Below are 22,290 nucleotides of genomic sequence, written 5' to 3' on the forward strand. Positions count from 1 at the left end.
ATTTTATTGATTTCTGCTTTGATACTTCCTTTCTTCTACTTATTTTGGGTCTCATTCGCTCTTTTTTGTTCTAGTTTCTTAGAATGGAAGCTGATTTTGATTTGAAACTTTTCTTCTATAAGCTCTTAGCACTATAAATTTCCACCTAACTACTGCTTTTGATACATGACTTTTCATTTTCATTCAGTTCAAAATAATCTCTCATTTCTAATTTGACTTCCTCTTTGACTTGTGAACTATTTTGAAGTGCACTGTTTAGTTTCCAAATATTTGAAGATTTCTGTTATTGATTTCTTGATTAATTCCATTGTGGTCAAGAACATATTTTGTATGACTTGAATCCTTTTAAATGTATTGAGAATTGTTCTATGTCTCAAAATATGGTCTATCTTAATAAAAGTTCCTTGGACAATGAAAAGGAATGCATGTTTTGTTGCCGATGGGTATAGCGCTCTATAAAGATCAGTGAGCTCAAGCTGATTGATTCCTTCTTCTATGTCCTTAATTATTTTCTGTCTTCTATTACATCCATTACTAAGAGAAAGCTAATGAAAATGTCGACTACAATTATGGGTTTGTCTATTTCTCCTTGAAGTCATATGATTTCTACTTCATGTATTTTGAAATTCTGTTAGGTGCATAAATGCTTAATATTGTTATGTCTTCTTGATGAATTGACTACTTTATCATTATGATTTCTTTATCCATGGTCATATTCTTTGCTCTGCAATCTACTTTATCTAACATTGCTATTCAGCTATATTTTGATTAGCATTAGTACAGTGAATCTTTTCCTTCCTTTCTTTTAATCTATTTGTGTCTTAATATATAAAATGTGTTTCTTGTACATAGCACATAGTTGGCTTTGCATTTTATCCTATCTGGCAATTTTTGCCTTTTAGATGAGGTGTTGGGATCATTTACATCTAAAATAGTTATTGGTGTGTTTAGGTTTAAATGTATCATATTGCTATTGTTTTTTATTTATCTTGTCTCTTAATTGTTCCCTTTTCTCTTCTTTTCTGCCTTCTCTTAGGTAAATTGAGTATTTTTATGGTTCTATTTTCTCTCTCTGTTGGCTTATTGGCTATATTTATTCTATTTTCTTTGTGATTATTTTCATGTTTATAGATACATCTTTAACGTATCAATCTATCTCCAAGTGATATCATATCACTCCATATGTAGTATAAACACCTTTTAACAATATATTTCCATGTCTTCATTTCAGCCTTTATGCTGTTATTGCCATATACTTCCTTTTACGTATGGTTATAAAACCCACAATATGTCTTTATTTTTCTTTAAACTGTCAATTATATTTAAAGGAGGTTTAAACAATAAGAAAAATATTATATATTTTCTCATGTCTAGTGCAGCTCTCTTCTCTCCAATACTTGGTCCTACAAACTCTAGCTGCCTTCGTCTCCCTAGACTTGAAACTATTCTCTCAATTCAGGGAGGCTGAACTCTCTTTTTGCACCATATTCCAGAAACTGTATTTTGGTATGCCAACTTTTGTTTTGTTTCACTGAATATCAGAAACCATTCAGTAAGAATAGAGAGGTTCTGGATCATTTTCTCTTCGCGAATGAATATATTCTTTAGCTTCTGCTGGAGCGTTAGAATAAAAACAGATTAATCAGCGACTGGTCTGATTGGGAATTGGATCTCAACTTTTTATAAGACCAAGTCTATTTCTGGGCTAAGTCTTCAGGCACAGTCCTTCTCCTCTCCAATACTCGGTCCTATAAACTCTAGCTGCCTTGGTCTCTCTAGACTTGAAACTGTCTTCTCAATTCAGGGAGACTGAATTCTCTCTTTTTGCAGTAGCTGAAAGCCTAGGGTGTTTGCATTAGTCAGGGTCCTCCAGAGAAACAGGACCAGTATTTTATACATATAGAAAAGAGATTCGTTAGAGGTTTTGACCCATGCAGTTAAAGAGGCTGAGAAGTCCTCCAATCTGCCATCTGCAAGCTACAGACCCAAGAAAGCAATGTCTTAGTTCGAAGGCCTGAGAGTCAGACTGCTGATGGTGTAGATGCCAATCTGAGTGTGAAGGCCAGAGAACCAAGAATGCTGAGGACAGGAGAAAATCAATGTCCCATCTCAAACAATCAGGCAGAGAAATTCCAACCTTCCTCTGCCTTTCTGTTGTTCTACTCAGGCCCTCAACAGATTGGATCACGCTCACTCACACTGGAAAGGACCAACTGCTTTACTCAGCTCACAAGTTTAAATGCTCCTCTCTTCCAGAAACACCTTCATGTGTACACCCCAAAACAATGTTTCACCAGATAGCTGGGTATCCTGAAGTTCACTCAAGTTGACATATAAAATTAACCATCACAGTGTTCTTCAGGCCTTTTCACCTTGGTGGACGCTACTCTCTAATTTTTTTTTCTGTAAAATTTAAGACTATAAGTAGCTCTTGGCTTTTTAGCATTTGCTTTCTGTTGGGCTTTTTGCTTGTTTGTTTGTTTGTTTGTTTTACCTCTTGCACTACTTATAAATTAGTGAATGATTTGGAAGGAAAATTGTTCAGATTATTGGGCTGATTTCTCTGTGCTTGTTTTCTTTCTATGATCATGGCTTCTCATGTCCTGGTTCATTTATCCTGGAATTCCTTCTTCTTCCTTTTTTTTTTTGATCCCCAGCCATCTCAGACTGCTGAATGTTCTGCTCAGCTTCTCTGACTTTTAGCAGCTGCTGTTTGCTTGGGTTCTTAGCTTCTCCTAAGGTGCTACTTAATAAATGGTAACTGTCTCAAGGGAAAAAGCACCCCAGAATGTGGGATACTCAGTGAGTTTCTGCTCTTTCTGAGGTCTTAGCTCTTAAGTTCTGGCTGTCTTAGTGGGTCTTTATGCCTTCAAATAGTCTTTTTAAATCTAACTTTTCTAGATGTCTCCTATGGCAGCAATGGTTTACTATTGGGTAGTCCATTATAGACAGAAACACACGCTTGTCTTGTAATATGTTTAACCTTAAAATTTTTTACTGACAAGATTAAGCTCTTTAAAGATAATCTTTACAGACACAAATGACAGTGCAAACAGTATAAGATATACTACCCTTACTATTAACTATGATATCAATTAAGAGCTATTAAAGAATCCCTAAGTTATAAAAGACAAACCTATTAGAGGGACTGGTTACTATCTTTATTACTGGTCAGTGCATATTTAAAATTTAAAGTTTACGTAGAAAGTATGTATTAGCACAAAAGCTAGTGCTTATCTGCAGATTTATACCTGTTCAAACTAAAGTTAAAGTTTCTCTTTAGAAATTAATTGCCATAACTTCTATTCTGGTTTTTCTTTCTTCCTTTAGTTTTCAATCTAGGGCTCAGAAATCCATTTCAAAGCTACTGAGTAAAAATTGTAGCATGTGTTATAGAAGACAATAGCAAAATGTCTGCCACAGGACTTCATAATTTCTTTCCCTCTGCTTAACTAATGTTTGTTTTCTGAACACAGACTCACCATTGGGTTTCTAATGGGGATCAGAGATCACAGATTTCCATAAAATGTTCACGATCTCACAGGCCCACAGGTCACACAGTAGCCATCAGCTGAGGATTTTAAAATCTCATTTACTTCTTCCTCTTTTGTCAATTTGCTTTTTATATTTCATTTGTTTGTATTCACCAGCTTCCCTTAATGCTTCTCTGATATTTTCTCCAGCCCTGGTGTGATGGGGAGTCCCACTCCTCTCTAGTCTGGTAGACTAGATTGAAGTTTTACATCCAAACAAGAACAAAACTAAAAATGAAAGCCAAGTAGTCGTGGGAAGCTCGCTCCTAACACCAGGTTTGTTAAAATCATTTGTTTAAAAATGTTCGCATCTGTTGCTTGGCACTGATCCTTAAGCTCCAAGACCCCTACCTTCTTAACTAATTATCCTCATGTCAAGCAATCAGTTGTAGTTGATTGACTATATACTCATATAAGTCCCCAAAGCCCAAGTCCCTCAAATTAGAACACTGAGATGGAATTGAAGAATTTTTTTCAATCCAACTATTAAAGAAAGGGCATAACAAAAAACATAGCAGATATGGCATTGTAAGAAAGCACTGTAACAGCCTATTCTCTCTGAATACCCCCTTTGCCTCCCCCGCCCCCTATGATCACGCTGCTCCCGCTACAGATGAAGACCATGTATAATTCCACAGTGTGGAATAAATGAGCAAGGGGAGAATTGTAAACAGTCTGGCCAACCAGAAGCAATAGAGACACAATGCAACGAGATATGCAGACCTCGTTCCCCACTGAGCTGATATAATCCACACTTGGCAAGGATGAGTTCTCACTGCAGGGCTCTCCTGCCTAAATATGCAGGCTTCCTTGGAGAAAGGCAGTGGGAGAGGGGACAGAGAGACAAAAGGAGAAAGGGAAACAACTTCTGTAGGGGAGACCTGCGGTAAGAATTAAAATTGTGTGTATTCCCTTTGACCCAGAAATGCCAATTTGGGGAATCTTCCTATGCAAATAAATACCACAGTATAAGGCTAAATGTAGAATGTTTATTGTGGCATAATTTGTAGTTAAAAAAAAAATGGAGGAAAAAGTGAAATATCTATCAATACAGAAATAATAGGGAAAATTACGGAATTTCTTACAAAGGAATATTATGTAGCTATTAAAAATAATTGGATTAATTAAATGTATATATCTAGAATGATGTACATAATAGAAAATGAAGCAAATAACAGTAACTGGTATTATAGGATCCCATCTACATATGAAATAGAAAATAACTCAACATGGTTTTTTGAACACAGAAAAAGTGAAGAAATTCACACTGAACTTTTAATAGTGGTTTTGGCAGGAAGATGGAAGGGAGAGAACATAGAGGTTAATAACATTTTCTTTATATACTGCTGTCTTACTAGACTTGTTACAATGAGTGTGTATTAATCTTATAATTTAAAAATGTAATAAATTTAAAACATAAAAAGGATTTGAGACTTTAATGATTACAAATAATATTACAAGTAATTCCAGACCCCAGAGTTTAGTGGGATGTGTAGTTCTCTGGCATTTGCTTTAAATTGACCCTGGTGGGTAGAGGTAAACTTCTCCGGGAAAGAGGCCTCACCATGGGTCCCTCAACAGAAGCCAATTAAAGCACAGACTAGACAGTGCCTTTGGAAAAGGCTGGTGGCTGTGAAATGAAAACTACATTTGCCTCTCCAAAGCCTCAGCCACAGAACTTTCCAAGGGGCCTCCAGGGCCAGTGAGCGCCCTGTAGAGGCATGGATGAGAATAGGAGGCTTTTGTCTGGGAAAATCCCACTACTGCAACCACTGACAGCCTTTGTTGGCTTCTGTTCCATACTTCAGAGATGAGATGCACAAGGCTGACCCAGCCGCTGCAGGAATAAACCTTAAACTCTCTGGGAAAGATGTTGCCACCCAGGTTTGAAGTGTTCTGTATCAGTACTTTGGTGGAAGATTCTTTGAAGACCACTGAAAGCCAGCTGTGGGCCTCCCAGTTGTTGCCCATTCAGGCCTTGGAGGTATGACACTTGCCTCAGTATTTGCAATTTAGTTTCATGCTAATAGAAGCTTCTAGATCTTCTGGAGGGCAACAGATATATGATATTCAATAATAAAGAGAATAATATGCAGAAACTACCAGGCTGCGAAGAATTAACTTTTTCGATTGCCCATCCATCTTCCAACATATTTTTTCTCTTGTATAATCCTACTGCCCTCGACCCATGCCTCTTCTATCTCCCTAACTTAACCTCTTTAATAGAGTCTTTACTTAACGTTTTCTTGATTTTCACAGAAATGCTTGCTATAGCAATCATGGAAAATATGGATAAGTTTGAAAAAGAAAAGTAATCATTTATAATCCCACTGCTAGCAATATTTTGGAATAGTTTCTTCTTGTCTTTATACTTACTTTTTAAAGTAGGTCTGCGTTTGTGTAGCTTTGAGAGTGTAGATGAATGTCTCACATATATACCTAATATTATGAATCGATATGAAGAAATGTGTGGATGTGTGAAAGGTGGTGTGGACAGCATATTACTGCTGCTATATGCACAGCCGTGGTGTGGCTACGTGTTCTAGTGTGTCGAGCTTGTATTAATATTCCTCAGACCGTGACAGTAGTCTTCATGTCTCAGCCCTTCTTTTCTCCTCACAGCTGCCTTGGAAGTCAGCAATATTTGCAGGTAAAGATTCCCATGGTTGGTTATTTGATCTTTCATCCAGTTTTTCACTTGCAGATAATTGGGTACCCAGGATCTCAGCAGGTCATTACTCTCTTCTCTTTCTTGTCTGCTGCTTTTTATTGTTTCTCGCTCCCTCTTTACTTGACCTTCTGGTTCTATCCTAACAGCATCCAAAAGCAGGCAGTCATCACAAGCCTGGGCACAATCACAGAATCATCGAAGTGTCCATTTGGAAAAAGTAATCAAGCATGCATTCTGTTCACCTTTTTAGAGGAAACACTACAGTTAATGTGGCTCCTGGGAGATTCCACTCCCCACAGAAAACAAGGAACAGTTTTAGAATAAAGCTAAGAAGGACCATGTTGGTCTGAAGCCCAGCCAGACCAACATTTTAGGCCTTCACTGCATCTTCAGTCCAGACCACAGCTTTAGGCTCTTACCATTTTCCTAGTTAAGGCATCCACTTCTGCCTTCTTGCTTAGGTCTCCCCAGTTACCCTTGGAAAATCAGGATGAAGGGGTGGCCAGCTGATAGTGTGACTTTCCAGAAGAGACAAATGGTAATGGAAAGACCCAGAGCATTCATTCCTAGGTATTCACACTGTCAGTCTGGAACAAGTACCCATGATAGCAACAGAGCAATTCCAACCAGCAAGGCCGTGAGCAGAATCATGAAGCTCTAAGAGGCTTTCCCATTCCCTTTCTTGTCCTTACATCAAGAAATTCCTTCTCCTCATCAGAACCCCAGTGCTTTCAGGCTAATCTATATACATGCAGAGCTCCTCTCTGTAGCACTGAGTGACTTCCCCAGAGCCATCACTTCCACAATGATCTCTTCCTTATCACAAACTTCGAAGTGTAGATTACTGATAGGCTTAACACTCCTCCCAACTGCCCTCCCCATTTTCATTATGAGTTAAAAAATAAACATTTTGGGGATACTTTTGATAGGAACCTGCAATCTGAAGGGAGAACATATGTAGAAGGTGTCTTGCCAGTCCTGTCTACGGGTTATCAATCTGCATGACCTCAACCCTCTCCAGTCACTGCCCAGCAGCCTGGTCAAAGCAGGCCTGACTTCTGCAGGGATGGTCTGCCAGCCTCATCTCTTTGTCCTCTGTTGCCTAGCAACCCACATCTAAAGTCTACTGACCCAAATTTGGGTTCAGGTGATAGACCTTCTCGATTCTCCCACTGGGGCAAAGTAGCCATGAAGATCAGAGGACGCAGCATATAGCCTATGAATTCAGTTTGACTCAGAGCATTCTGAGTCACATATAGTGTTACGCGGGGGGAAGAAGGTGGTTGGTAAGACTTGTTTCTGGTCAGGCCCAGGAGTATATTGAATGAATCTGACCCCCCTCTTGTTTACTTCCTTTAGAGTAGATTGCACAAAGTAGACTGGACTGGACACAGGAGAATATTCCGGAAGTGCCTTGGATAAAACAGACCTCGAGGCCTTGCCTGGGCTGAATGAACCTCCCAAGAATTGCTCAAAATCTGACCTAATCTCTGGTCAAAAGTCACATGATTCCTCACAACAAACAGACTAAAGTCAACACTCCTGTGTCCCTGACAAGCTGGCCTTTAGGTCTCCTGTTTTATCTTTTATATCAAACCTGTCCTGACCTGACCCTCCCACCTCTTTACCTTACTCAAGCCACACCACCACTTTGGCCATGACTTGACTATCTGCTCAAGTTATTCTGTCTTTCAGAAAATGCCCTTCCACACCACAGCAGCCAGTCAAAGAGCCATACCTCCTTCAGAACTTGACTCAAAAGGCACTTCTTCCTTAGAGAAAAATAATTACTTTTGAAATAGCTAACTCTCTACTCCTCCCGCCCCCGCCCCCAGAAACCTTGGCTGGCCTCCACTCCTTCCCCTTTATTTTCATAGCAGGTGTGATAATTATAGCACTCAGCATAGTTGTCTGGTATATAGGCCTTGTCTACATCAAGACTTTTACAAAGCTGATTCCTTCATTCTTCTATTTGGAATGAACGCATTCCATCTTAATGAATCTGTCCTCACTCTAACAAGTTCTTTCCCACTGTACTCTCTGGATTCACACCTTTAAGAGTACTATATTAACAGGCCCTTCTTTTTCAATCCATTTTCATCAGCACATGCAGTCTTTCTCCTGATCCAGACACTACTAATGCCCATTCTCTTATGTGCTCATCCTTTCCCATCCCTAGAAAGCAGGGTGCTCTGCAAGGTGAGGTTCAATAACACAGGATATTCTCTAGCCGTATCATCTATCTCTGTTTGGGTACCTCATGATTATGACAAGTGTCTCAGAAAAACGCCTTGAGAAATCTAGATGGAAACTGGTACCCCATGGAAACATATAAATATTTTATCAGGCTCTGAACAAGACTCTTGCTCATAAATATTTAAACTCCTCGATAGCATAATGCTCAGTGGCTGAAAAAAGTCAACTTGTTCAGGGATGGAGAACTGAGAGGAGGAGGGGAATACAACAGCGAAGGCAGCAGGCATTCTATTGTCTCTTCTAAGGATCTAAATACTGAAAGTGCACCTGAGGGCTCCCTGATTTGCATGGACACTCATTTTCCAAGTGTTCTTCCTCTAGAGTGGGAGGTACGTCAGTGCCAAATGAAACTGCCTGGGGAAGGTGCTCGCTGGGCTGCCGGCAGGCTGCCGCATCAGTCACAACTCCCAGAACCTTGCCATACTTCTCTCAGCACCGGGGTGCAAAGATTTTCAAATAAAGTACATAGCACTCAAAATGAGACAGACCCTATAAGAGTGTTCGTGACAGCTTTATTTAAATAGCCCCAAACTGGAAACAACACGAGTGTCCACCAATAAGAGAATGGATAAACACATGGTAGATATTCATACTATGAAAATATATTATCTTGGAATAAAAAGAAATGAACAACTGATATACTCAACAACATGGATGAATCTCATAGACATTACGTTGAGCAAAAAGAAATCAGACACGAAAGTACATACCATGGGAATTCATTTGATGTTCAGGAACATAAAACTAATCTATGATAACAGAAATCATAACTAAAGTTGCTTGTGGATGGTGGGGGTGACTAGCCAGGGGCATATGGAAATTTTTTTAATAACTAAAAAAGTTTTTCAATTACAGTTGATATACAATATTATATTAGTTTCAGGTGTATGAGAAATTTCTGAGATTGAAATGTTTTATATCTTGTTTGGGATGTTAATTTGTCAAAACTGGCCCAGCTTCTGGCACAGGGTTCAGCTTAGAAGCACTGTGGGGATCAAAGAGGCCACTGATCTCCAGGATCATCATTTACCTATAAAATATTGATTGACTTAAATTATCTAAAAGGACTTCTAGTATTTTGCCAAGGGAGTTCTGCAACCCTTATGGGAGTCAATGCCTTATTTCTGTTATTTATCTAATTAATTCAATATTTATTTATTAATTGCTTAGAATATGCCAAACAAGAACGCAGCATGCATACAAAAATTTCTTGTTCTTAACTAGCTTATATTCCAGTGGGGGATATACAGACAACTAATAAAGAAACATATATACTATATAATGCCAGGCAACGGTAAGTGCAATGAAGAAGTAAAGCAGGATCAGAGAACAGGGAGTGACAAAGGGCTGGTTTGGATCAGGTGGTCAGGGAAAATGTCATATTTGAAAAGAGACTTGAATATATCAAGGAGTGATGTAGTACAAGTATCTGAAGGAAGAGTGTCCAGGCACAGGGAAGAGCAAAGGACGGGAGAGTGACAGCATATGAGGTCAAACAAGTCAGAACATACAGGGCTTTGGTAAGCCCTAGAAGATAGGAGGATTTTATTCAAAGTGTAAAGGGAAGCCATTGGAGAATGTTCAGCAGGGGAATGACATAATCCAACTGATGTTGTAAGAATGGGAAAAAGGAAGCAATTAAAAGATTTGCCTAAGATTCTTAGGAAAGAGTCAGAAGAATTAGATCCCTATTTTTTCCCCTCAACATCTTAATATCCTTCACATATCTATTTCTCAACCGCCTTTTGATTCAAGTTCTGTCTGGTTTCAGATCATGTATGTCTGGATTCTAAACGCTGACTTTTATTAATAAGTTTATGTCTCAAGCTAGTTATAAGGTTATAAAAACAGGGGTAGGTAACTTTTCTGTATTTTATTATTTTTCGTAATAAAATGCTGGAGAAAAAAAGAGAGATTTGCATATTTATCAGGCAAAAGTCATCAGCAACTGTATATGAATATTGTGGTCCTCAATACCTTTCTGCAAAATAAAGGCTCTGATTTTTAACTAAAGGTAGAACATTCCTTTCAACTTGCAAATCCAACTTCTCTGTCCAAGATTGTTCATGTTCCATGGTCTCTATGGCATGTCAGAGCCTCAGCGCTTCTTTCCTCTCACCCTGCCCTCAATTACTCTTTGAAAACCTAAAAGGGAGTGGAATAAAATGTGAATTGAGGGGTGGGGCACTTTTCAGAGAAGTCTTCACACTCTCCCAACCTCATCTGGAAATACCCTTATGATCGAACAACAACAATATTAATACCCTCAGCAAGAAACAAACTGTTAAGCACCTATTGTTCTTCCCAGAGAATTTCTTTCTATCAACCATCCTCCCACTCTTTAGACAGCTTTCTAGGCTTCATCCCACCCACCCCCTGGGTCTCCCCTAGACCACAATTCTGCTTTCACTAGACTTGAAGTTCTCTATCCCCAGGCTACCATAACCCTATCTCTGACCAGGCTTAATTCTAGACTTTATTGAGGAACAGGGAGAAGCTAAAAGCTGGCGGTAGAAGAGAAGATGGAAATACAGACAGCACTCCAGAGACAGCAGTGGCCCTCAAGTGGAATTAGGCTGGCAAAATGGGGACCAGAGAGCCACCACCCCGCTCCCAGGAGATCCCCAACGCAAGCAGAGCTTGCCAAGGCATTTTATTCTTCAGACTCAAACTGCCTTACACTATACACAATCACTTCCTCAGCCATTTATCTCCACACCCCTTTGCTCCACCTGCAGGGAGGCTTTCTATGCTGTATTTTTCCACTGGTGGAGAACAATTCATTTTCCTTTACAGGCCTTGCTGCCTAATACGACTATATCAACAATTTTTTACAGCTTTTAATCTCCACCTGAAAATCTTTCACTTTTACGTAGGGATGCAATAATTTAATGCTATCCTCCATATCCTGGTTTAAAGGACTACACAGGAAAGACATTTCATTATAGGCTAGGACATAATTTGCCTGTTATTCATACACACATTTACCTAGAAAACCAACAAAGGGAAGACTAAGAGGTATCATGCCATGACTTTTCTCCCCAAGGTTTACTATTCTGAAATGTTAACAACAAAACTCAATTCTAAAGAGAAACCTCAAGGTTTGTATTCTGCAGTAGCGCATGTATACCTAGATCTACACCATTCAAACACCGAATTCTAACAAATGGCCTGTAGTTTCTGAGCCAGCTAAGCTGGAAACGGCTGCTTGCCAGTGTACAAGGATGCTGCAGCTCCAGGGCGACTCTCCTCAGCCCAAAACAAGGCAGTTCGACGGACCGCAGTGAAATAAAACTTTCTGCATTTAGGACTTCACTGTCCGGGCGAGGGAGCCCATACTACCCTCCACCTTGCACCCTGGGGTGAACGTGACCCTGCAAGGCAGACTGGGGACAAGTTCAAGGGCGCGCTGCTCACCTCACCAGGTCCCCGACCTCCGAGAAGCGCCAAGCCCGCGGCTGGCGGCGGGACGCCCACGGTTCCTGGGTCTCTCACGGGTGCGCGGGGCTGGAAGGGACGAAGAGGGGTCGGGGCAGGGTCAGGACCGGGAACCGCGCTCATCGCCGCGCCGGCAGCGGGGCGTGGACGCGGCTGGACGGCGGCGCCGGCCTCTGCGGTCTGCACCGGCGTGCGGTGCCCTGCGGGAAAGCCTCTGGCGGGACCCTGGCGGGGCCGCGCCTCCCGCCTCTCGGCTGGCACCGCCCCGCGTGGCGCGCGCGGACCCTGCGCTCGGCCGCCGGGAAACGCCGGCACCACCTGGACCGCTCCGGGACGCGCGGCCAGACGCGCCGGGCTCTCCTCTAACCGCGAGCGTCTCTCTCCTTGCTCCGCCGCCGGGTCCCCGAGGGCAGCCCCGCCTCCGGGCGCCCTGTTCCCTCCCTCTCTCGGTGGGTGCCAACCTGTGGCGCCCTTTCCCGGGCCTCCGGCCAGAGGCTGCCCCACAGCTGGCCCCGCGGCCGTGGAGCCTCAGGCTCGGGTCCCCAACAGGCTAGTAGCAGGACTGGAAGGATTCCATGCAAATGTTCATTTTTTGTTTCTTGGATTGAGTTACCAACTAGTGTTCTTATTTTATACTCTGTGGGTTTTACAAATTCTTTACGTTGAGCTTGTACTTCTTTTATAATCAGAAAGACAAGAACGTTACTTTTCCCAGGAATACTAAAAGAAAACTACAAACAAGATGTCCACCCTTTAAAAATATGTGTGAGCCTTTAAGACACCCCGAAGGAGTCTTAAACAAAGATAATCCAGAGATGAGAGATCTGGAAAGGGTCTTGAGAATCTATTTAGACTGTTCATATTTTCATTTATTTTATTTTAAAACCTCAGACGTATTTATGCTGGTTGGGAAATAATACAGTTTTCCTACTGCCTTGAGGAAACCCTTGGCTGGCAAGAGGGTAAGGGAGGAAAGCTGCTCTGGCTCCAACTGGACGGTAGTGACTTTCTTAGATGTCATAGGCACGATGTTACCCAAAAGAATTCTTTTCACAGAAAGGTTCAACTGAGGGGACAAATAAGGAAGAGAGGATAGCCAAGGGTTTCCCCAAAGCAGTGAGCGTAAAGCTGGATTTCCCAAGAGCAAAAATTACGTCTGAGATTCTACCCAGGACTCTTTACAGAGTTCTCATTAAATAGAGTCAGACCCTTTAATTTGAAATGTGCAGAAACTGAGGGGAACTGATTTAACCCTCCTCTGTGGGGGCTGCACTAGTTAAGGCTTGTGAATTCACCTTTTCCTTAAGACAGCTGACTTCAGAGACCAGAATCAGATCCTCCGTTCTGTGGTTCTAGATTGAGGATTTGTCCTTCTGATCTCTGTGATCTGATCTCTCAGAATTTCTCTATGGGCTCTTAGTTCATTATTTTAGCAATCCCCTCTATATTCTGAAAGATCTTTCCTTGAATGTGATTCCACCTCCAATCCCAATGTTCTTTCTCAGACTGAAGTATCCCCAGCCCCTCAGTTGCCAGGCACAGAAGGTTTTACATCTTCCTCCAAGGCCTGTCCTATTACTTGAGAAATGTTCCTGGAATTTCCCCCCTCCTCTGCATTCCCACCCTGCTGCTTTGTTAGACTTCAATTACTTTGGGCTGAATCATTGTAATAGTTTCCTAACTGTCTTTTTTGCCTTCTGTCTCTCCCCACCCTGAATACACAGACCTGCAGAGCTGCTCTCTGCAGTTGGAATACAATCTAAATCAGGGATCCCCAACCCCTGGGCGGAGAACCAGTACTGGTCAGTGTCCGGTTAGGAACTGGGCTGCACAGCAGGAGGTGAGCAGTGGGCAAGCATTATCTGTATTTGCAGCTGCTTCCTAGAGCTAGCATCACCACCTCAGCTCCACCTCAGATCATCAGGCATTAGATTCTCATAAGAGCACCGGTCCCTAGTGCCAAAAAAGTTGGGGACCACTGGTCTAAACTACTTTCATGTTTGGGAATCAACTTACCTTTCCAACCTTCTGTCCACTCATCACCTGTGTTGCAGTTATGCCAAGCCAGGCCACTTGCCATTCTTTGAATATATCCTGGTTTTCTGATGCCCCTCTTTATTTTGCTAGCTCTATTCTTTTATCTTGCATTTCTCTTTATTTCCATCTTTACCTGTTGAATCCTCCCAAGCCTTTGTGATTCAACTCAGACGCCTTCTCCTTTAATGAAGATTCTTCCAGATCTTCCCAGTCAGATCTGTGAGATCAATTAATGTCTCTTTCTCAGCACTCTGTGTGTGCTTCTGTTATTACACTCATTACATTTGGCTGTATGTTGCAGCTGGTTATGACCTTTTGTCTCTTCACTAACTGTCAGGGTCTGCAAGGCAGGATATGTTTCCGACTCATTATCATCCCCCATGGAAATTACGCACACACGCATTTAAAAATATATAACCATTCTTCAGTTGTATATTTCCTTATTTCTTTCCTTATACTTTGATGTATTTGAATTTTTGCTTATTGTTATTAGATAATAACTCTTGAATATGTTATATGTGTTCCAAGTACTTTCCCCAATCTCTTCATTTATATTTTAACTTTGTTTGGAATTTTTTAAACCAACTACAACTTATTCAGATTGATATGTTAATTTCACATACCTTGCAACTAAAGTCAATGTAACACTTAGGAAACTAAAACAGATTTGCAGTTCCAAACTTCCTTGGGAATCCAATCATCTATTTCAGTGTTTCACAACTATTCCAGAATTTGATATACCATCGTACTCTTCATTAACTCACATTGCCCCATTATCAAACATACTTGTGTTTATAGCATAGTACAAATTTTCTATATGTTATTATCTGACAGAATCACATTTTGAATCAAATTGAGTCAAAATTTTGATTAACAAAGTGTTAACACATTTAGTGGTCATTGTTTATTTTTTTTCTGCCACGTATCTACTCCTTTGGGGACAATGCCTCCTGTTGTCTGTCCTATGCAATTCTAGAGGTCTGCCAGTCTTGGAATCCACTCTTCTAAACACAATGGTGAGCATGACCCAACTAGGATGAATTCCTAGCCCAGGAATTTGCATCTTGGAATTTAGGTTGGCAGTGTCTTAAATGATTGTCCTTAATTAAAATCCTCAGATCTACTCTGTTGCTTTTAATTTTATATATTTAGTTATTTTCTTAGTGGTTGCTCTGGGCATTGTAATTAATACCTGGACTTAAAATATTATCTAATTTGTAGTAATACCAGCTTAATTTCAATAGCATACAAAAGTTTTGCTTCAATATAGCTCCATTCCCTCCTCCATCCTTTGTGCTATTATTTTCACATAAATATTATTTCTATTAAGTTATACCTTAGAAGCCCATCAACATAGTTTTATAATTAATTCGTGCTTTATGCAATCATCTTTTGAATCAGATAGAAGAGTAACAAATGAAAAATACATTTATACGGTCTCATATATTTACCTATGAAGTTATATTTACTCGTCAGTGCTCTATTTCCCCATGTGTATTCTAGTTACTGTCTGGTGTTCTTTTATTTGTTCTTTTATTTTAGCCTGAAGGACTCCCTTTGCATTTGTTGTATGGCAGGTCTTCTAGCCACAAACTCTCCCTGTTTTTGTTTTTTTTCCTTCATTTTGAATTTCTCTTTCATTTTTAAAGTACAGTTTTTCTGGATACGGAATACCTGATTGACAGTTTTTTCCTTTCAGCACTTTGAACATGTCATCCCATTACCTTTTGGCCTCCATAGTTCCTGATGAAAGGTTAGCTGTCAGTCTCATTGAGGCTCCTTTGTATGTGAAGAGCCATTTTTCTCTTTCTGCTTCAAAGATTCTGTCTTTGGTTTTATACAGTTTGACTATCATGTGTTCCAATGTGGATCCCTTTGTGCTTATTGTACTTATAATGTGTTAAGCTTATTGTACTTAGAATGTGCGTATTTATCAAATTTAGGAAATTTTAAGTGATTATTCCTTCAAATACTGTGAACATATTTATAATAGCTGACTGTTTTTGCCCTTCTCTCTCTTCTCCTCTGAGACTCCCATTATGATTATATTCATACACTCAGTGATGTCACACAAGTCTTTGAGGATTTGTTCATTTTTCTTTTTTCTTCTTTCTGTTTTTCAGACTGGATTATCTCAGTTGACCTATCTTCAGATTTCCTGATTCTTTCTTTCACCTGTTAAAGCTCTCCTAGTGAATTCGTCATTTCAATTGCTATACTTTTCGACTCCAGAATTTCTACTTGGTTCTTTTTTTATAATTTCCGTCTCTTTATTGACATTCTCTATTTGTGATACATCATTCTCATTCTTTCTTTTAATATTTTACACATGATTTCCTTTAATTCTTTGAACATATTTATAATAGCTGACTTAAAAACTTTGTCTAGTAAGTTCAAAATCTGGGCTTTCTCAGGGACAGTTTCTGTCAACTGCTTATTTCCTCCCTCCTTGTGTAGGGGCCATACTTTCCTAATACTTTGTATGTCTCATAATTTGTTGTTGTTGTTGTTGTTGAAAAAACAGAGCACTTTAAATTATATAATGTGACAGGTCTGTAAATCAACTTTTTTCCTACCAATTACAGTGTTTGTTGTTTCTTTTTGTTCTTTTCATTTGTTGTAGCTGCTGCTATTGTTTGTTTGTTTATTTAGTGACTTTCCTGGACTTATTTTGTGAAGTCTGTGTTTTTTGTTCTGTATAGCCACTGAAATTTCTGCTAAATTAGCTTAGTAGTCAATTAATCATTGAATAGAGGTTTCTTTAAATTCCTTGAACCAATAATTTCCTCATCCTTTGCTGAGGAGCTCTATATGTGTGTGTTGAGGAAAGACTTCAATGCTCCAGCAGTTTACAGTTCTTTCTTAGCCTTTGCCTCTTGCTTTTCAAATATTCCCGGCCAGCCAGAGATGAGAGATTAGGGTCTTCTCAGGTCTTTTGTGGTTATACACAAAGCTCTGCACCTTCACTTGGCTTTATGCATCTTCAGGAGCATGTTGGAACTTTTCAGATTCCCCTATGGACATCTCACTCATCAGATTTTTCTTTTAAATTTTTTTTGGATCAGCCTCTTGTTTGCCCCAACTGATATCGCTTCCTCAGACAGCTGTGATGTTAAAAAATTGTCATCGATTGTTTTTGACAACACCTTGGAGATAGAAGTTTTCTTAGTGACCAAGATCTGAGTCAGGTAAAATAAAGATAAGCCCTCTGAATGAGATTTTTCCAGGAAGGTGCCAGATGGTTAAATAATGACATTCTCTGTTGATGGAGCCTTTGGGAGAGCTCAAAATCCATCGTGCTCTCTCCAGTGGCTGCTAGACTGCCATTTTCCACAGCTATCATAGCTGTGAAACTGTTGGTTTTTCAGACTACTGCAGAACTGGAATGAGGCAGATGAGAAAAGGCCAAGTTAAAACACTGCGAAGCTTGATATTTTTATTGAGATCTAGACATTTTATTTTAATAAATGTTCCTCATATTTTTGCAGGCTTTTGATTAATTTCCACAGTTCTGAGAAAGTGGATTTTTAAAAAAAATTTTAGTGTTCCTGTTGCTTTTATAAAGGTGTGGATTTTTGGAGGTCTTTACTTGGCTAGTCTGGAAGACCTTTACTTCATTATTCCCTTTCTAGATGACTTATAACTAAATATTATATGTTTTTGTCACTATTTCGAGGGGAATATTTTCCCCATTTACATAGTTGGCTAATATAGAGAAAAGCAATTAGGTTTTAAAATGTATCTTAAATCCAGCTACCTTGCCCAATTTTATTTTAACTTCATCCTGTTTTTAATACAGAATCTTTTAAAAATATAAACAATCATATCATCAACAATAAATAATTTAATATCTTTCTAGTATTTATAACAATTAAAACTTTTTTTTCTCATCTTACTGCATTTACCAGAATCCAGATTACAGTGGTGAACAACAATGATGTAGGAAATTTCCTGTTTCATGACTGATTTGAATAGAAAATAGTTTAATGGTTTCCATGTTTAGAATAATTGATGTTTCTTTTTATTGAATAATTTTACCATTTTTCGTTTCTTTCAGCAATCAGTGCTGAATTGAATTGAGCTCTTGGTTCACAAGGTTTTGGGGAGCTTTTGAATTTAGGGCTTAACATTATTCTAGTCTGTTACTTAAAGGTAATTCATGAAGTGCTTCATAACCTGGAATTATTCAGATAGCCAGCCGAATTGTGAATTGAGATATTACTACAGGGAACTTGAAGAGGGCTAGAGAGCACACCCATGCATGTTTTAACAGAAACTATCTGAAGAAAAAATTTCTGCCTGAATTGTTGTGACATTAATGACTCTTCTTAAATGGAGTGAGGAATTCAAGGTAGATCATAAAAAAGGGCACTCCTGTGTCAGACTGGCAGGTGTGATGTTTTGCCATAGGCAGGGCCATTATTCTTGCCGTAGGCTCTCCTGCGCTGTTATCTGAGATCCAGAACACTGAATCAATGGATTGAAGTTAATGCTGGAACTCTGACCAGTTTAAGCCCTAAAGGTCCCCCTTTCCTGTAACCCATGCTAACCTTTCTTATGAAAAAGATTAGCTCTATTCTTCACCATCTTGGCCCCACATCTTGAGTCCCTTTTCATTTTGTTCCACTTGGAATTTAAAATAAGGCTCTAAAATTTTTTACCTTGAAATTGACCTGAAAGCCACTAGAATCCCTAGGTCTCACTCACCCTCTTTAACCAACTAGTCACATTGAGACTGAGCACCCAGGTCAGACTCCTGAGATATGCTCCCTGCCTGACCTCAAATTGACGTCTAAAAGCTGGTTCCGACTTCTACTGGTACCTAGAAGGCAGCAGGAAGCTTGTGAATGGTACATTCTCAAAATGGATCATTGTCAGAATGGCATTCATTCTTTTGTTATTGTTTTTCGACAAAAATTTATCAAGTATAGGGGATACCAACCTCTCTCTTTCCTTTTTTCTTTACCTTGGTCCAAAACATATGTATTGGAGAGTATTAAGGAGAAAGCTACAATCCCTTTGATTTTCACCTCCCACTTGCTTCTTGTGGAAGGTAGAATGGTATATATGATTGTTGTTTTAGCAAAAAGATCTTTGCATTCTTTTGGCTAAGTCCCTCCTTGGCTTTCTTTTGGAATGATGCTGCCCACATGAGATGTGCATTCTTCTTTGTATAGTAGGCTAGCTGGAGCAAATCCTGCTTCTATAGATGGCCTGTGGTTGTACAAGTTCTGCCTGTGCTTGGGTAGTTAAGTTCAACTTGAGAAGGAGTGTGAAACTCATTCTGACCTCTAATACAGGCTGTGTTCTCCAATCTAGCATTACCATAAAATACTGGTGTTTGGATTATGGTCTGATTCCTGAATTGGTATTTCTGTTGTTCAGAACTCAGAGGCAATCAGGATATGATTCTCATTCTTGAACTCCAATTTTTGGTGTTAATTTTGTGCAGTATATTGCTAGAAACAATGAAGAAGTTAAATAATTATGTACACGGTCCCTGCCCTCAAGACATTTGTAGTTTTGTAAGTGGAGATAAGACATTTACACAAATAAGAAATCAGATGAGGATATCATCATCAAATATTTAGAAATCTTTTTTTTTTTTTTTTTTTTTTTGGCTTAAGGCTTTATGACAGAAACTGAGGATACAGAAAAATGTTGTGGTTTCTATACTTAAGGACCATACAGAAAAATCCTCACAAAGAAAAGGGAACTTGACTTAGTCTAAGAAGGGTAAGATTTCAAAGGGCAGAGGTAGGAAAGATATTCCAGGTAGAGGAAATAGCATGATCATAAGCCTGGAGGCAAGACTCAAGGCAAGCAGTCCATGTTGATAGAACTGGAGGGATCTTTTAGGAGTGCGATGGGAGATAACGAGACTGGTAGATTGGAACTAGATTGTGTGATTTCTTGGTTGCTCGCCTAATCAGAGGGCAGTAGAGCCTAATTGTTAAGTGTTAGTGACCCTGGGTAGAAAAAAAAAGGGTCCTGATAGAGGATAAACTCCTTAAGAGAAGGAAAATATCCCCCAAATAAATACTTTCCTCTATAATTTACTCAGCATACAATCACATAATATCAAAACTGGGAAAGACTTTAGAGATATTCTAGTTTAACTTTCTCATTTTAAAAATGAAGAAAGAAGCTGCACCACTTTCCGCTCACACCCTCCATGCCTCGCTCCACTCCGATATGGCAAAAATCTCCAGCCCTACAGAGACTGAGTGGCATATTGAGTCTCTGATCACCGTTCTCCAGAGGTATGCTGGTGACAAGGGCAGTCTCCCCAAGACTGAGTTCCTGACCTTTGTGAATACAGAACTGGCTGCCTTCACAAAGAAATGGAAGGACCCCAGTGTCTTTGACCATATGGTGAAGAAATTGGACATCAACTGTGATGGGCAGCTAGATTTCCAAGAATTTCTTAATCTTATTGGCGGCATGGCAGTATCTTGCCTTGGCTCATTTACCCATTCCCAGAAGTATATCTGAGGAGCCCTTGGAGCTGGCCTCCAGGCCCATCCTTTCCTTTTGGCATCCCCATCATCATCATCTCCTCGAAGACCACATATATCCTGAGCCCAGTGCACCCACCACCCCATGCAGGCCACTTCTGCTGGCAGCATTTAAACATTATCATTTTGTAAAACACACACACAGATGAAGAAAGAAGTTCATAGATATGAAAGTGAATATTTGTATAAACACTAGGAGCATAGCTGAAAAACTTAAAGATGATATTAATGTGAGAAGTCTATCTCAAGAAATAAAAGCAACAACAGGATGATCTTTGAATGAGAAGGGCAGATGTCCTTCAGAATTCTAATAACACAATGGGTAAGAACTGTTTCAGGAACACAAATTAAATAATTTATAAGGCGAGTGGGAAGATTTCTGGTCTTTATAAGTGTGGACACTGGTCTTTGTGAACCAGAGGGACTGAGTCACAGTAATTAGTAGATTATTGTTAGTTTTTGTTTTTTTTTTCATGTTGTAGTCATGTACCTAAATGACTCTAAGGTTACTTTTTCAATCCCCAGCAAGCCTTTAAAAGGTAAGAGACATATTTTGTTGGTGCTTGCTGGGATGATGGGAAGCCATTGGAAAGAGTTGCCATTATGAGTCTTAGAAGGGAACCCGCCTTTTAGGCCTCACTTGTCAGACAGTGAGTTCTATGGGACAGGCAGGAACAAGATACAGAGGGGAACACCTGTGGGAAACAGAAGTAAACATTATATTAAGAATAATTAAATTAATAAAATGGACATTCTCCAACCTACTTTCGTCACCAAATGTTTAATGCACTGTGGCCAGAGGGAGAATTTTAATGAGCACCAGACTCCTCGAAACTAGACGTCTAGAATTTAGCACAGTTGACGCAAACTGCCAGTCCTTTGAGGCTGGAAGCTTGCTGGTTCCCCCAGACCTTCTAGGGGATGAAAATTGAGAAGGACTGTAAGTACTCTTAAGCAAATGTCTGTTTTGCTTTTTAAAAAATCAGGTTTATTTATTTAAGTAGCATACAATTCACCCATTTAGACTTCATAATTCAGTAGTTTTTAATACATTCACAGATATCTGCAACCATCACCACAGTCAATTTTAGGATAATTTTATTACCTCAAAAAGAAACTCCAGCTGGTGAGAATAAAATGTAGAATTATATATGATTCATCAATTCCAATTTTGGGTACATCCCTTTAAAAATTGAAAGCAGGGCCTTGGACAGATATTTGTATACTTGTGTTTATACCAGCATTATTCATAGCAGGCAAAAGGTGGAGGCAACCAGTGTCCATCACTGGAAGAACAGATAAACAAAATATGCTATATAAACATAATAGAACATTATTCAGTCTTAAAAAGGAATGAAGGAGAGAAGTAGGGAGGTAGATGGGGCAAAAGGGGTCAAATATGTGGTGCCAGAAAGAAATCTAACTATGGGCAGTGAACACACAATGCAATATATATATACCTTACTGTTGAATTGTACACCTGAAACTTACTGGATTTCATTAACCAATGTCACCATAATAAAAATTAAAAAAAAAAGAAGAAATGAAAGTCTTACTTATGTTACAACATGGATGAACCTTGAAAACATTATGCTAAGTGAAATAAGGCCATCATAAAATGATGGATATTATATGATTACACTTACACGAGGTACCCATAGTAATCAAATTCATAAAGATAGAAGCAGAATGGTGGTTGGGGGAGGGAAGTGAAGCATGGGGAGTTATTTTTTAATGGATGTAGAGTTTCAGTTGAGGAAGATGAAAAAGTTCTGGAGAGGGATGGATGGTGGTGACGATTGCACAAAAATGTGAATGTGCTAACTGCTACAGAACT

At 39.5% G+C, this 22,290-nt stretch overlaps 1 protein-coding gene across 5 annotated transcripts in view; it reads right to left on the minus strand.

Moving 5' to 3' along the window:
- The window catches only part of GPR156 (G protein-coupled receptor 156), an 80,508-nt gene extending 68,199 nt beyond the window's left edge, over positions 1-12,309 (minus strand). For 2 of the 5 annotated variants that reach the window (XM_039843107.1, XM_039843108.1), the window contains exons 1-2: positions 11,878-12,309; positions 10,438-10,605 (exon numbers count right to left, since the gene is read on the minus strand). The gene's annotated coding sequence lies outside the window, so the exon portion shown is untranslated. The other 3 variants (XM_039843109.1, XM_039843106.1, XM_039843110.1) reach the window with 3 other exon arrangements.
- Positions 12,310-22,290: the final 9,981 nt, after the last annotated feature.

The sequence above is a fragment of the Pteropus medius genome, unplaced genomic scaffold, assembly GCF_902729225.1.
Source record: "Pteropus medius unplaced genomic scaffold, Ma_sr-lr_union100, whole genome shotgun sequence".
In the NCBI taxonomy this organism is placed as follows: Eukaryota; Metazoa; Chordata; class Mammalia; order Chiroptera; family Pteropodidae; genus Pteropus; species Pteropus medius.